We start from the raw sequence: 12,892 nt of genomic DNA, 5'->3' as shown, positions 1-12,892 counted from the left end.
TGACATGTTTGAGTGGAGCTCAGAGACAGAGTGAGTGAAGCAAGGAATGTCTTTAATGTAACACCTACTCATCTACAAACAAGTCAAAGACAACACCACTTCAGACAAGCATGCTGACTGACTCACACACTCTCTCCCACACACACACACACACACACACACACACACACACACACACACACACACACACACAGGAGAGACAGCAATGTAATATGTTGTGACATGTTTGAGTGGAGCTCAGAGACAGAGTGAGTGAAGCAAGGAATGTCTTTAATGTAACACCTACTCATCTACAAACAAGTCAAAGACAACACCACTTCAGACAAGCATGCTGACTGACTCACACACTCTCTCCCACACACACACACACACACACACACACACACACACACACACACACATGCACAGAAAGAAAATATTCACACTGCAAAAGTAGCACATTTCATATTCCTTCCTGCTCTCATATGCTGGATATTCTTTAGAACAGACATGGAGGCGATGCAGATGTTTTGACTGCAGCCTTATCTGCTCTTTTTAAAGTAAGAGGTAGTGGTGGAAAAGCAGCAGATGCTAACCACTCATATTATTATCATATTATATTTAGCAGAATATCAGCAGAACATCAGCAGAATTTACAGTTATTTGTGTAAGTGTTGATTCGACATTCACACCTCTTTCCACCTTTTGTTTTTTTGCAATGTAATGACAGCATACTTTGTGCTATTTTAGCTGTTGGTTTAATAAAAATGTTTAGCTCATTAAGAAGGTATGCCTTTTGGATTTTGTAACTTTTATACTTTTTAAAAAGTTTATTTACTTAGTATTTGACCCTAAAAACATGAGATCTTAATAAATCATTCAATTTGTTTTCTCTTTTTAATTGGCTTCAGCATACTTGTTCTTCTTTTTATGCTAATTTTAGTTTACTTATTTCTACCCTTTTGTTATGTTTAGCTTTTAGCCAGCCTTTTGCTATTTTTATTTAGCATTTATCTACCCTTTTGCTACTTTCAGCTTTTCGCTATCCTTTTGCTCCTTTTGTTTAGCACGTTGCTCCTTAAAGCTTTTAGCCTTTGCTACATTTAGGTATGCTTTAATTTCATTTAGCAATTTGCTAAGTTTTTCTATTTTCCTGTTTTAGCTCAGTTTTTGACACTTTCCATTTTAAACAAGCATTCAGACCCTTTCAGCCACTGTTTTGCAACTTTGAGCTTCTTCAGTTTCAGTGACTTCCAGTCTTAATTGATCACTCAACATTCATGCTGCCTTTTTTCATAAAATGCAATTTCTCTCATTTAAAACAGTCTCTAACCGTCTAATGACTGTGCAGATGTTTTGCCAGACAAACAATGATCTGAAAGTTTCTTCTCAAATGTCATTTACTGCCKGAGACAAAGGGACAACCTTATTACTGATTATCTGGCATTCTGCTTGTTTTGTCAAGTGAGTCTGCCATTGACTGGGGGTCATTACTGAGGAAGTGTTGAGACTGATGAGAGCCACTCTGGGTCAAATGAGCTCTGTTGTTGCAGAGTGAATAGAGCTGCTGTTATCACAGTCAATAAGACGACTCAGGCAACAGAGACTGTGTCGCATGAGAACGGGTTGCTAGGCATCCTCTTCCTCTCTCCCTGTCTCTCCCTCATTTTCCCCCACTTATTTTTATTTATTTTTTTGCCAGAGCTCAGTAAGATATTTCATTTGAGCAAAAACAAATTCCATTTGCCTCAAACCAAAGTTAGAGTTAGGTCTTTGACTCAGGCAACCCAATAGCCAAAAGGCTAAGGTGAATACAGCAAAGCGTAAACGCTGCCAGCAGTGTTTTCATTTTGGTTCAGCTGGAGTTTCACTGCATGTCATTATCCTCCGCTCTTTCCCTTCCATTGCTTGTCTCTCTACTGACAGTTCGTAATAAAGTGGAGGGGGGGGGGGGTGCCCCCAACAAAATCAAAGTCTATTCGTCTATAAAAGCTGTGTGACATGAAGATGAACCTGTCAGACTTTTCCTTCGTTTATGAAWTGTACGGTTAAGAGGCCAAAGAACTGTCACCTGAATCTGTGCCTCTTTTCTGCAGTTTATCTCCCCAGCCCACAGCTGTAGTGTTCAGGTTCACACTCACCGCTAATAGAGTTATTTTTGGCTGCAGTAGGCAGCTGTATTCAGAAAAGAAGAGGYTCTATAAGTCCTCCATACGCTACCTGTTCAGCATCTCTACAAAGCCGTTAAACACTGAGAAGCTTTTAACTCCTCCAGTGGTAAACATGTTGGAACACAAGCAGCGCAATCTTAGCCTAACATAATGCAAAAAATAAATATCTTAAAAAAAGGCAGATGAACTCAAAAAGGCCAAAAGAGAGTGCAYGAGTATCAGTTTGAAAACACTTTTTCTTTTGGTTTGGAGTGATGTTATCAGGATTTCCAGATGTAAATTTAAAAAGGGGAATTGGCAGTGATGCCAAACATTATAGGAAGGGATTTCCCAGCTTTGAGACAACCAGCTGAGAGAAAAAAAAAAGTTGATTTCAATGGAAATGGACCATGTTGTAGGTTAAAAAAAAGTTACAAATGTGCGTGTGAGAAGAAAACGCTGAAGTTTCTATGGAAACACCATTGGAATTGCACATTTACATCGTTACACAAACCCAATGTATTTGCTCTAAATTGGTTCGTGTTACACTTTCCTTTAGGATCATAAGCTGTGTTTCCATTGCAAATGTGCGCAAAACTTTGTCGATATTCTGTTAATGTCGAAAAACACAGTTTCATTATTGCAGTGTTTCCAATAAGTAAGAMATGCTATTAAAATCACATGAGTGCGCTTGTTCTCACGATAAGTCATTACAAACATGGCAGCAACGGATGTAAACACATAGCATWATGCTACCACGACACTAGCGCTCATCATCAGACATCAGAGGAGATGTTCACATTTTATCGAGGCTTTCGAGCAACAAGCCCCTTATATGGAGCGGCTATGTATGCATCGTTTTTTGGGAAATTGTATTCAGTGATTTCATGACTTTCTTATACTATTTCAGTGATTTTACTACTACTTCTACTTCCTGTTGTCTTCTTCTTCATCATCTTTTTCATCAGTTGAAACATTCGATTGTTGATCATGTGACTCCCGTGATGCGAAAAAGGTGTTTCCTTTGCAGTTTTGCAAAATACACCAATTTTAATGCAGCCGAAAAACCACCTCATCATAGTGCAAAAACATTTTGTCRAAAAAAGGACGTTTTTTTGAAACTGACGTGTTTCCATYAAGCCTATTTATTTTTGAAATTCTAATTTGCTCATTYTCACGGTCAATGGAAACACAGCTATAGATGAGAATTTTCWKAAATATCTAAGCTACAAATCTASTTTTTGAGCTTGTTGAATTTGCACATTTCCAAYAGGGTTTTCATAGTAAGCTCAGTGTTTTCCTGTTTGGCCTGTGACCTGGAAGAACTAGGTTCCGCTAGTACTTGTAACTACAAAATGGTCTATTACAAAGATTATTTGTACTCATTCTGACTCATTTTTTCAACATGWCATATTTGAATATATTTTCTCCAAAATACTGTATGTTGGTCAGCTGACTCCTTGCAGCCCAAATTCAGGTGGAGGCATTATTTGGAGCCTCTAACCCCCCTGAAGTGTCAGTGTRAGTGTGATTAGCYGTCTGTCTGTCTGTCTGTACACCATATTGTCACAGCCTGTCATTGATTGGTCTTGATGTTATCTAATGTGAGTGTATCAGACAGCTGATGCCCAGAAAGGAAAGGAAAAAAGAAATTAATCAGAGCTGTATGTTGCCCGTGGCAGGCAACCTTTCATCTAGACTGAGACGGATAATAAAGAGTAGCCCTCAGCTCTATAACAGAACTATTTCTGTATTAGTTTTTGTCCAAGTCTGAATTTTAAATGAAGTCAAATCAGCAGGATGTTCAATAAAAAAAAGGTCCTAGAGGAGATTAATTTTTCACCAAAAACTATTAAGAGTTGCCCCTAACAGTAGGTGATTACCTGGAATAACACTAGTGCAGGGTGTTAATTTCCCCCAACCCTTTTCTCCTTGAAATAATTATTATGGTTCATTTATGAGGCGAGCTGCMTCTGTGACCACAGAAAATACGGCCGCCGGGATCAAGTTTGCAGAAAAATGATGTTGCCAGATTTTGCTGATATATTTAGTCCATCCATCCATTATCTTCTGCTGGTTCTGAAGTTGGGTCATGGGGGCAGCAGCTTGAGCGGGGAGACGTCTCTTTACAAAGCCGCCTCTTCCAGGAAGATTCCAAGGTGTCCCAGCATGGGTCTTCTCCCTGTTGGACATACCCAGAAAGCCTCCCTATCCAGGAGACTTCCTAACCAGATGCCCAAACCACCTTAACTATAGCTAAGTGTGAAACTTTTTATTAGATTTGTTGCTTGACACCATTATTATAGATGAGCTATTATTTCCTTGGCTAGATGACAAAATTTTAAGAGTTATCTCTGCTGTTTGCTTTGCAGCCAAACAAACTTGTTTCTTGTACATTCAGTTTACTGAGAACTATAGATGTAAAAATGTGATACAGAGCATATTCTAACAAACTAAGTGTAAAGTTGATAATTATGCACATGGCACAATTCAACTTTTTGTTTGAGGGACAACTTTTAGGACAATGTTGAAAACAAACTGCAAAAGGCTTTTTCATTACCTGCCATCAGGGATTATGTAGCCCCATTACATATTGATACTTTAACTGATTGCTCCACATTTTTGTTTCGAATCTTGGCATGACAAGGGAGCGGGTGACGGGCAGAGTTGCACAGGGTAGCCAAGGTGTTATTTATGGGGGAACATAGAAATGAACACTATCCTGGGTTTAAAAATTCAAGATGGCCATCCCAGCCAATTTCAAATGGCTCCAATTCAGCTGTTTTAAGAAACACTGAGCTGAAATTTTGTGTGATAGTAAAAATTATCTAAAGAAAACATGCTGATCACTAATATACAGCAGCTACAGTTAAAACACAGATTTAAAATGGTGGCCCCATGGCAGTATCCATCAAAGATTTTCAATTAACTTTTCTAGTTGCTCTATGACATTGCTGTGTTCCAGACTTGCCTCTAGATGTTCGTTAACTGGTTTTTAAACCCTGAACTATTACACATTATTGTTGCTTTATATCATTTTAGTTGTTTGGAAAAGTTTTTTATTTACACTCTGATAGTTTCCCTATACACCAAATAAGACCACTGCTTAGATATTTTATTTGTTTTTTGCTCTGAGTGACCATCTTTTATTGCCACGTACTTCAATCATTTCAGGGTGGCCAATCAGCTGCCATGCCACCCCGGCCACCCCACTGGCTCCGCCCCTGGCGATTGATAAACACTCCTTTAAAAAATGCAAAGCTTTTATTTTTTTCTGCTGAATTTAAAAAGCAGCTACAGTGGCACATTCATGATACGGTTATGGCCAGAAAACACAAAAATGACGTTTTTATAAATATTTGACTGCAAACACAAAACAACAGAATGAAYGCTGCACTGCAAATTTTGGTTTTCAAAATTTATTTAATGTGTCTCCAGCTACTCAAAACTAGTTCATAAGTATGCACAGACATGTTTGCATTAAAAAAGTGAGGGCTGCTGCTTGAAAGACAGATTGAATGTATATGTGTGTGTGTGTGTGTGTGTGTGTGTGTGTGTGTGTGTGTGTAATTGGTGATTCTGACCAGTTTGCTGGATCATTCAACAGCAAAACAACTGCAACGGACGGCTGAACAAACCCATTACTCTGGCTCACTGCTTCTGACACTCACACACACACACAAACACACACATATATGTAGAAAGACACACACTCAAAACTGCAACAGTGACCTGGCGTGACTTCAGAGAACCAAATGACTTCGCTTCACAATTGGATAGAGTCTGAAAGAACGGGTGGATACGGAGTTGGAGGGAATTTGTGTCAACGGGACGATTGTTTCAAATAAGAGACAAAAGTTAGAAGGAGAAAAAAGACGGGTCGCAGAGAAACCCCCCCCCACACACACACACACCCGTCTGTTGTCACCAGAGAGGGGCAGTAGAATATTTCCAATCACCACTTTGCTGCACACAATCAAAAGTAACGCCCTCCTGCCTGGTGTTATCATCCGCAGGTGTGATGAGTGTGTGTGATTGTTGGGAAGGTGTGAGCATTAAATTGACCAATAGAGTCTTCTCATTGATTTACAACTTATAGGAGAAGCAATCATTTTTGTGCACAAGTGTGTTTGTCTGTAATAGGAGCAGAGGTCATTTCTGTCATACAGTCGATRGACGAATCCCTCCAGAATCAGCTGATCAGATCCTAATTACAGWGATAAGACAGGACCCCCATGTGTTTGGCTTCAATGGGAGCCACAGGGAGGCTCCTGTGATTTTTATACAAAGGGATGTCGGCAGTTTCAGGTCAGGTATTTTGCCACTACAGCTCTAAAAATTGCCTTCCCATTCAGCTTGGTACATGACATTCTTCAACCCATGGAAAGAGGAGAAATACAGCGTTTGACTCGGAGGGCACGTCGAATGGGCGAGTAGAGTGTCAGCAACTTGAGAGATTTAGAATGCGGCGTGTAAAATTGAGGGACCTTTTAAYATGAAAAGGACTCCAAAAGCACATTTCACCAACACTGCCACAGACACACACACATACACCCTCTCTGTCTGAAAACACAGAGGCAGTGTTGTGGTTGTTTAGATGTCCTCTTTATAAACTCAATCACTGTAGTCTCGCTCTGATACAATCTGACCTGCCTTTCTTTTTAAAGCCCCATCCTTCACCACGCCATGTCAGGAGGAGCACGCTAAAATAAATCAAGCCTCACCTTTTTTTATGTTTTTTTTTTTTTACTAGTCGACTCCAGAAGACCTCAGCGATGAAACAAAGCAACTTTAATTCAATGTAATCTACATGCGTGACATATCGRTTTGCCAATATAGACAGACACGCCGGCTGCAGATATTTATCTTGATGATTTACGAACTTTTTGTTTTTACAATGTGTCATGTRTTCAAACCAGCGTAGTCGGACAAAAGCAGATACATCTTGAAACGATTGATTGTGGGTGATGGTCGCAAAGATAAAGTCTGTGTGAATGTTCCGACATGCAGTTCATTCAGATAAGCAGAACTGTCATTGTTAACCAAGAAAAGCAAACAAACATCATTAGGATTTGTAGATGTTTGTTTGGTGATTTGTGGGTTTTCTTCTTCCTTTTCAATACCTTAAATTTATGAGTTTTGTTGCTTTTTTGATAAATAAAAACAGTAGTTTAAATCTTTTGAATTTACACTTTGTATAAAGGTTATGAACGGTAGGTATCTCACCTGTTTTTAAAAGACACCAATGGAAGAAAAAGGTTGTATTTCTGACTAAATAAACAAGCATTTAAAGCCATTACATCAATGTAAGTGTTGTWTTATTCTTTGAATTTTATGGTGTTYGTAAGAGCATGCAGCAGATGGCTGTGGCACCACATAAATTCTGAGTTAATAAAGTTGAAATGTGAAATTGAAGGTGATGTAAAAGTCTGTAAAATGTTGTTTGCATGAAACATTAAGAGGTTTCAAAATTGTAAAATATGTTTTATAAGGTGGCAGCTGGCTCTACTCAAACTACTGTAGTTACCAGCTCATCAGTCTGGTCAGAATTTATCTGTTCCTTCAAATTGAGATTGTTAAAAAAAAACAATCTGCAACAGGTAAAATATTCACTGTATACATAAACTCTCTTAAAGAAATGTATATTTGGATTTATTGTGGTTAAACAGTGGTGGATACCATAAAAAGGAAGATCTGTTTTATCCTACAGCACACGCAGCTGACATAAAGAGGCTTGATTAAWTAAAGGAAATGTGCAATTCGTTCACAAGACTAATCTCATAAGGATAAACACAAAATGTGGACAGAAAACTACAGTCAATCTAACTACTAGTRTGGTAGTCTGAGTTATCACAGAAACCACAGAACAGTAAGAAACATACATTTTCTTCCTCTAGTGATTTTTCTTACGTTTTCAAGCTAAATTATTAAGAACAACATAATTTAGTAATTTGGTAATTTAAATATTAATTTAAATTTGGTTCTATCCATCCATCCATCCATCCATCCATCCATCCATCCATCCATCCATCCATCCATCCATCCATCCATTAACTTCCACTTTATCTGAAGTCGGATCGTGGAGGCAGCCGCTTGAGGAGGGAAGCCCACCTCTCTTTCCCTCAGCCACCTCTTCCAGCTCTTCTGAGAGGACTCCAAGGMGTTCMCAGGCCAGCCRAGAGACATAGTCTCTCCAGCATGTTCTGGGTCTTCCTCGGGATCTCCTCCCAGTTGGACATGCCTGAAGCACCTCCCTAGGGAGTCGTCCAGGAGGCATCCTTATTAGATGCCCAAACCACCTCAACTGGCTCCTCTCGATGTGGAGGAGCAGTGGCTCTACTGAGTCTCTCCTGGATAACTGAACTTCTCACCCTATCTCTAAGGGAGAGTCCAGCTACCTTGCAGAGAAAAATCATTTCAACCGCTTGTATTTGCGTTCTTGTTCTTTCGGTCACTACCCAAAGTTTGTGACCATAGATGAGGGTAGGAATGTAGACTGATCAGTAAACAGAGAGCTTTCCTTACAGCTCAGCTCCCTCTTCACCACAACAGACCAGCACAGAGTCTGCAAAACTGCAGAAGCTGCACCGATCTGTCTATCAATCTCACGCTCCATTCTTCCCTCACTCTTGAACAACACCCCAAGATACTTGAACTCCTCCACTGGAGCCAGAACTTCACCCCCAACCCAGAGAGAGCAATCTACCCTTTTCCGACTGAGGACCATGGACTCAGATTTGAAGGTGCTGATCCTCATCCCATTTTCATGGTTCCAGAAAAACTAAAACAAAACAGTACAGTACGAGACTCGTGTACATGTTCCACTCCGCAGTCTATTCCACAGTTTACTGTGCTAGTGATGTGCAGATCGATTCTGAAATATCAAGATACCAGAACTTTATGTTCTAGAATTGATACTAAAATCTAAATATTTATACTTTGATACTTCAGTTATTTCACTTAATGTACATCATTAACAGATAAATAGTGAAAAATAACTATTCAAATCTTGTCTTAATCATATGTGGTTGGAGGGAACTACTTTTTCTTCCGCTTGGGTAATGCATGCGCACAGTGGCACGTGCTCAGTCACACACACACAGTCTGTAGATGTATGGCAGGTCATTTTAACATAAAATCTGCTCTGTCTGACTGTAATGAAATTCTGGTTCCCAAACCTTTTCATGCCATGGCCCCCCCAAACAGGGTAAGCTCTGGCCAAGGACCTTCTTGCAAACCCACAAACAATGCTACAAAATAAACAAAGTAACAACTTTTAGATTTTTAGTTTTCTCTCACTTTTATTCACTATTAAAAAATTATTACATTTCTTTAGAATAAGAATAAGAAAAAGAATTGTGCTAAACATATATAAGATTAGGGTTGTTGCAAATCTGTACATGGAGGAAGTGGAAAAGAGAGCCTTGATGTCCTTTTCAGGGGTGCCACCGAGCCATTGGTTCAGATATGTTGACGACACCTGGGTTAAAATTAAAGCCAACATTTCACTGATCACATCAACTCTGTGGATGAATAAATTAAGTTCACATGACAGGATGTAAAAAATGGCAGGTTGGCGTTCCTGGATTGCGATGTCTCTGTTTTGGATGGAGGACGGTTGGAAACTGGCGTATATCGTAAGCCCACCCACACAGACCAATATTTGCGTTTTGACTCCCACCACCCACTGGAACACAAGTTAGGAGTGATCAGGACTCTGTACCACAGAGCAGACAGTGTCCCTACAAACCCAGGAGCCAGGGAGAAAGAGAAATCACACACACGACAGGCCCTGGAGCAGTGTGGTTATCCTGACTGGGCTTTCCTGAAAGCAGACAGGAAACACAGACAGGATTCCATGCAACCTTCAGGTGAAAATGAAGACCCCAAACCCAGACCCAAACCAGTGGTTATTCCGTATGTTGTGGGTGTTTCGGAGAAACTGAGACATTTATTTTCTAAACATGATGTCCCAGTGGCTTTCAAACCCCAAAACACATTACGGCAAAGGCTGGTTCACCCCAAAGATCCGGTGCCCCGGCACAAACAGAGCAATGTTGTATATGCTGTTAAGTGCCAGGAGGACTGCGACCAGTTATACATCGAGGAAACAAAGCAGCCACTGTTCAAAAGAATGTCCCAACACAGACGAGCTACATCTAATGGCCAGAACTCTGCAGTTTTCACTCATTTACAGGCCAGCGGTCACTCTTTCAGAGATGAGGATGTTCTCATTCTTGATAGAGAGGAACGTTGGTTTGAGAGAGGAGTAAAAGAAGCCATTTTTGTGAAGAAAGACCGTCCATCATTAAACAGAGGTGGAGGCCTCCGTTTTCAGTTGTCCCCCTCCTACAGCGCAGCTATTGCCAATATCCCTCCACCCCCTGTTAACAATAAGTGTTAATTAGGTGTGAACGATAGCCATGTGATGTGAGTATCAGTCACATGGARGCAGGGCTTAAAAGCCTGAATTTTGCCTGAAACTCTCAGACTGAAGAAGTCTCTTGGAGGAGAGACGAAACGTTTCATTAGAGAAGAACCCGTCCAGAAGACCTATTAAATTTTTTTCTTTTTGACTTTTAAATTAAATAAATTACTATGTCATGCATTATTTATAAAGCAGTTATTTGAAAAACACTACTTTACCAGATACATTATGTGTGTTATCACAAAGTATCAGTATCGGATCAGTATCACCGATATCAGCCAAATTTTACTCAGTATTATTACTGGAAAGAAAATTAGCAGTATTGAACATCACTATACTGTACAGCACCGTGGCATGTTGCTGCTAACTGTTCAGTTTTTGTGTGTGTGTGTGGTTTTTTTATCACATTACAATGCCACACAAAACTTGCTGTATGCCTTTTCTGGACTGCTTTCAGTATTTGTGTTTTTTTCAAGATAGTGGGTACTCTAAAAATGTAACCCCTGTGAAAATCGTGGTTTCACTCTACAGCGTTTTGGCGGTTCTCTCAAATTACCYCGTTGCCATTCAGTAGTGATCAACTGTTAGCAGTTTTGTTGAAATCATCACAGGCCGTCATTATTTAAATAATCTCATAAGGTGAAGAGACGGATGGACAAGGGGCTAAAGTGATCTTGTCAAACTACTACACAAACTTAAGCAGGTCTCTCTTATGATGTACACAAAATTTGGTTCAGATCAAATCCTGTATGTGTGATTTAGAGCCAATCGTATGTCAATGGTGTGGTGTCTATTTAGGCCATGCTCTCCAAAATTGGATTGCATTCCTGTAGTGGGGTGGATTAGGATGACCATAGTGAATTGTGTGCTGATAGGCTAAATATGTGGAATTTAGAGCTAAACATGTGAACGGCGTGATGTCTGACTTCGCCGCACCACCATGACCACGCCTTTCACCAAAAAGTCTTTGTGCTCGAAAGCAAGTGAGATCAAGTGACCTAATTGTGTTTGAAATGCACATACAGAGGGAGCAGAGGAGGAAGAAATGATGAGAGCACTTGATTTAAGAAAAAGCTATTGATAAGAGCACTTCATGTCGTTTATTTACCAGTATATGAGAATACGATATATTTTGAGTACAAACATTTTTAATAATCAGACATTATGTTTTACAAAATTATCCTTGCATCTTCCATTGAAAACAGTTTTATTCTGTTTTACACATACACCCCCCCCCCAAAAAAAAAAAAAAAAAAAAAAAAACAAAAAAAAAAAAAAAAAAAAAAAAAAAAAGAAAAAAATCAAATAAATACAGATAAACATTTTTTAAAATTACGCTGAGTTGCAGCCTTGTATTCTAGGAGTCATTTTGTTGAGTGGTAGACTAGGCTGTGCTGCAGTGAAGGGAGGGTCAAGTACAGATGTGGCACTTCAAAGGAAACAAAGAAATATGTCGATAATCCCGAAACACGAACATTAACATGAAGCTTTGATCTTTTTTTCTTCCAAAGTTGACTGGAGGGCAGGATGCAACCTAAACACAGATAAAAAGCTCAACAAATTTTCTCTCTCAGTTTGCTTTCTGCTGCTGGGCTGTCTGTAACGACTCTGTCAGCCTCACGGTGAAGATTGGATCTGTTTTGATTAGTCGACTCGAAACTACGGGGGGAAAATGAGTCTGCTTTATGTGATTGCCAATCAAACGATCAGAACAGCTGTCATCTTAAACCTCCTCTCCGTTTCCTGTTGCTTCTTTTTACTTGACAATTCATCTCCGTGTTGATAAAATATGATTATTTTTTATTTGCTTTTCAAACACGAGGTCATTCTGCCCTTTGGCTAATTGAATTTCAGAGTTCACTAACAGTCAGGAAGAGGAAAAAGCTCACAACCTTTGCACTGTTAAACCCACAAATTGAACACATCATGAAATGCAACTCATCCACATAAACCAACTGGTGTGCCTGACAGTTAATGAACATGTACAGTGGGGTGCGAAAGTTTGGGCAGCCTTGTTAATTTTCCTGATTTGCCTTTTATAAAACATTGATTGTTTAGATAAAAAAAATCTGTAAAATATATCACATAGGGGACAAACAGTGATATTTGAGAAGTGAAATGAAGTTTATATGATTTACAGAAAGTGTGAAATAACTGGTTAAACAAACTTAGGCAGGTGCATAAATTTGGGCACAAAAAACTTAACTCAATATTTAGTAGATCCTCCTTTCACAGAAATTATATTCTCTAAATGCTTCCTACAGCTTCTAATGAGAGTCTGGATTGTGGCTGAAGGTATTTTAGACCATTCTTCTTTACAAAACATCTCTAGTTC

Source organism: Austrofundulus limnaeus, unplaced genomic scaffold (assembly GCF_001266775.1).
Source record: "Austrofundulus limnaeus strain Quisiro unplaced genomic scaffold, Austrofundulus_limnaeus-1.0 Scaffold80, whole genome shotgun sequence".
Taxonomy (NCBI): Eukaryota; Metazoa; Chordata; class Actinopteri; order Cyprinodontiformes; family Rivulidae; genus Austrofundulus; species Austrofundulus limnaeus.
This window is presented reverse-complemented; position numbering follows the sequence as displayed.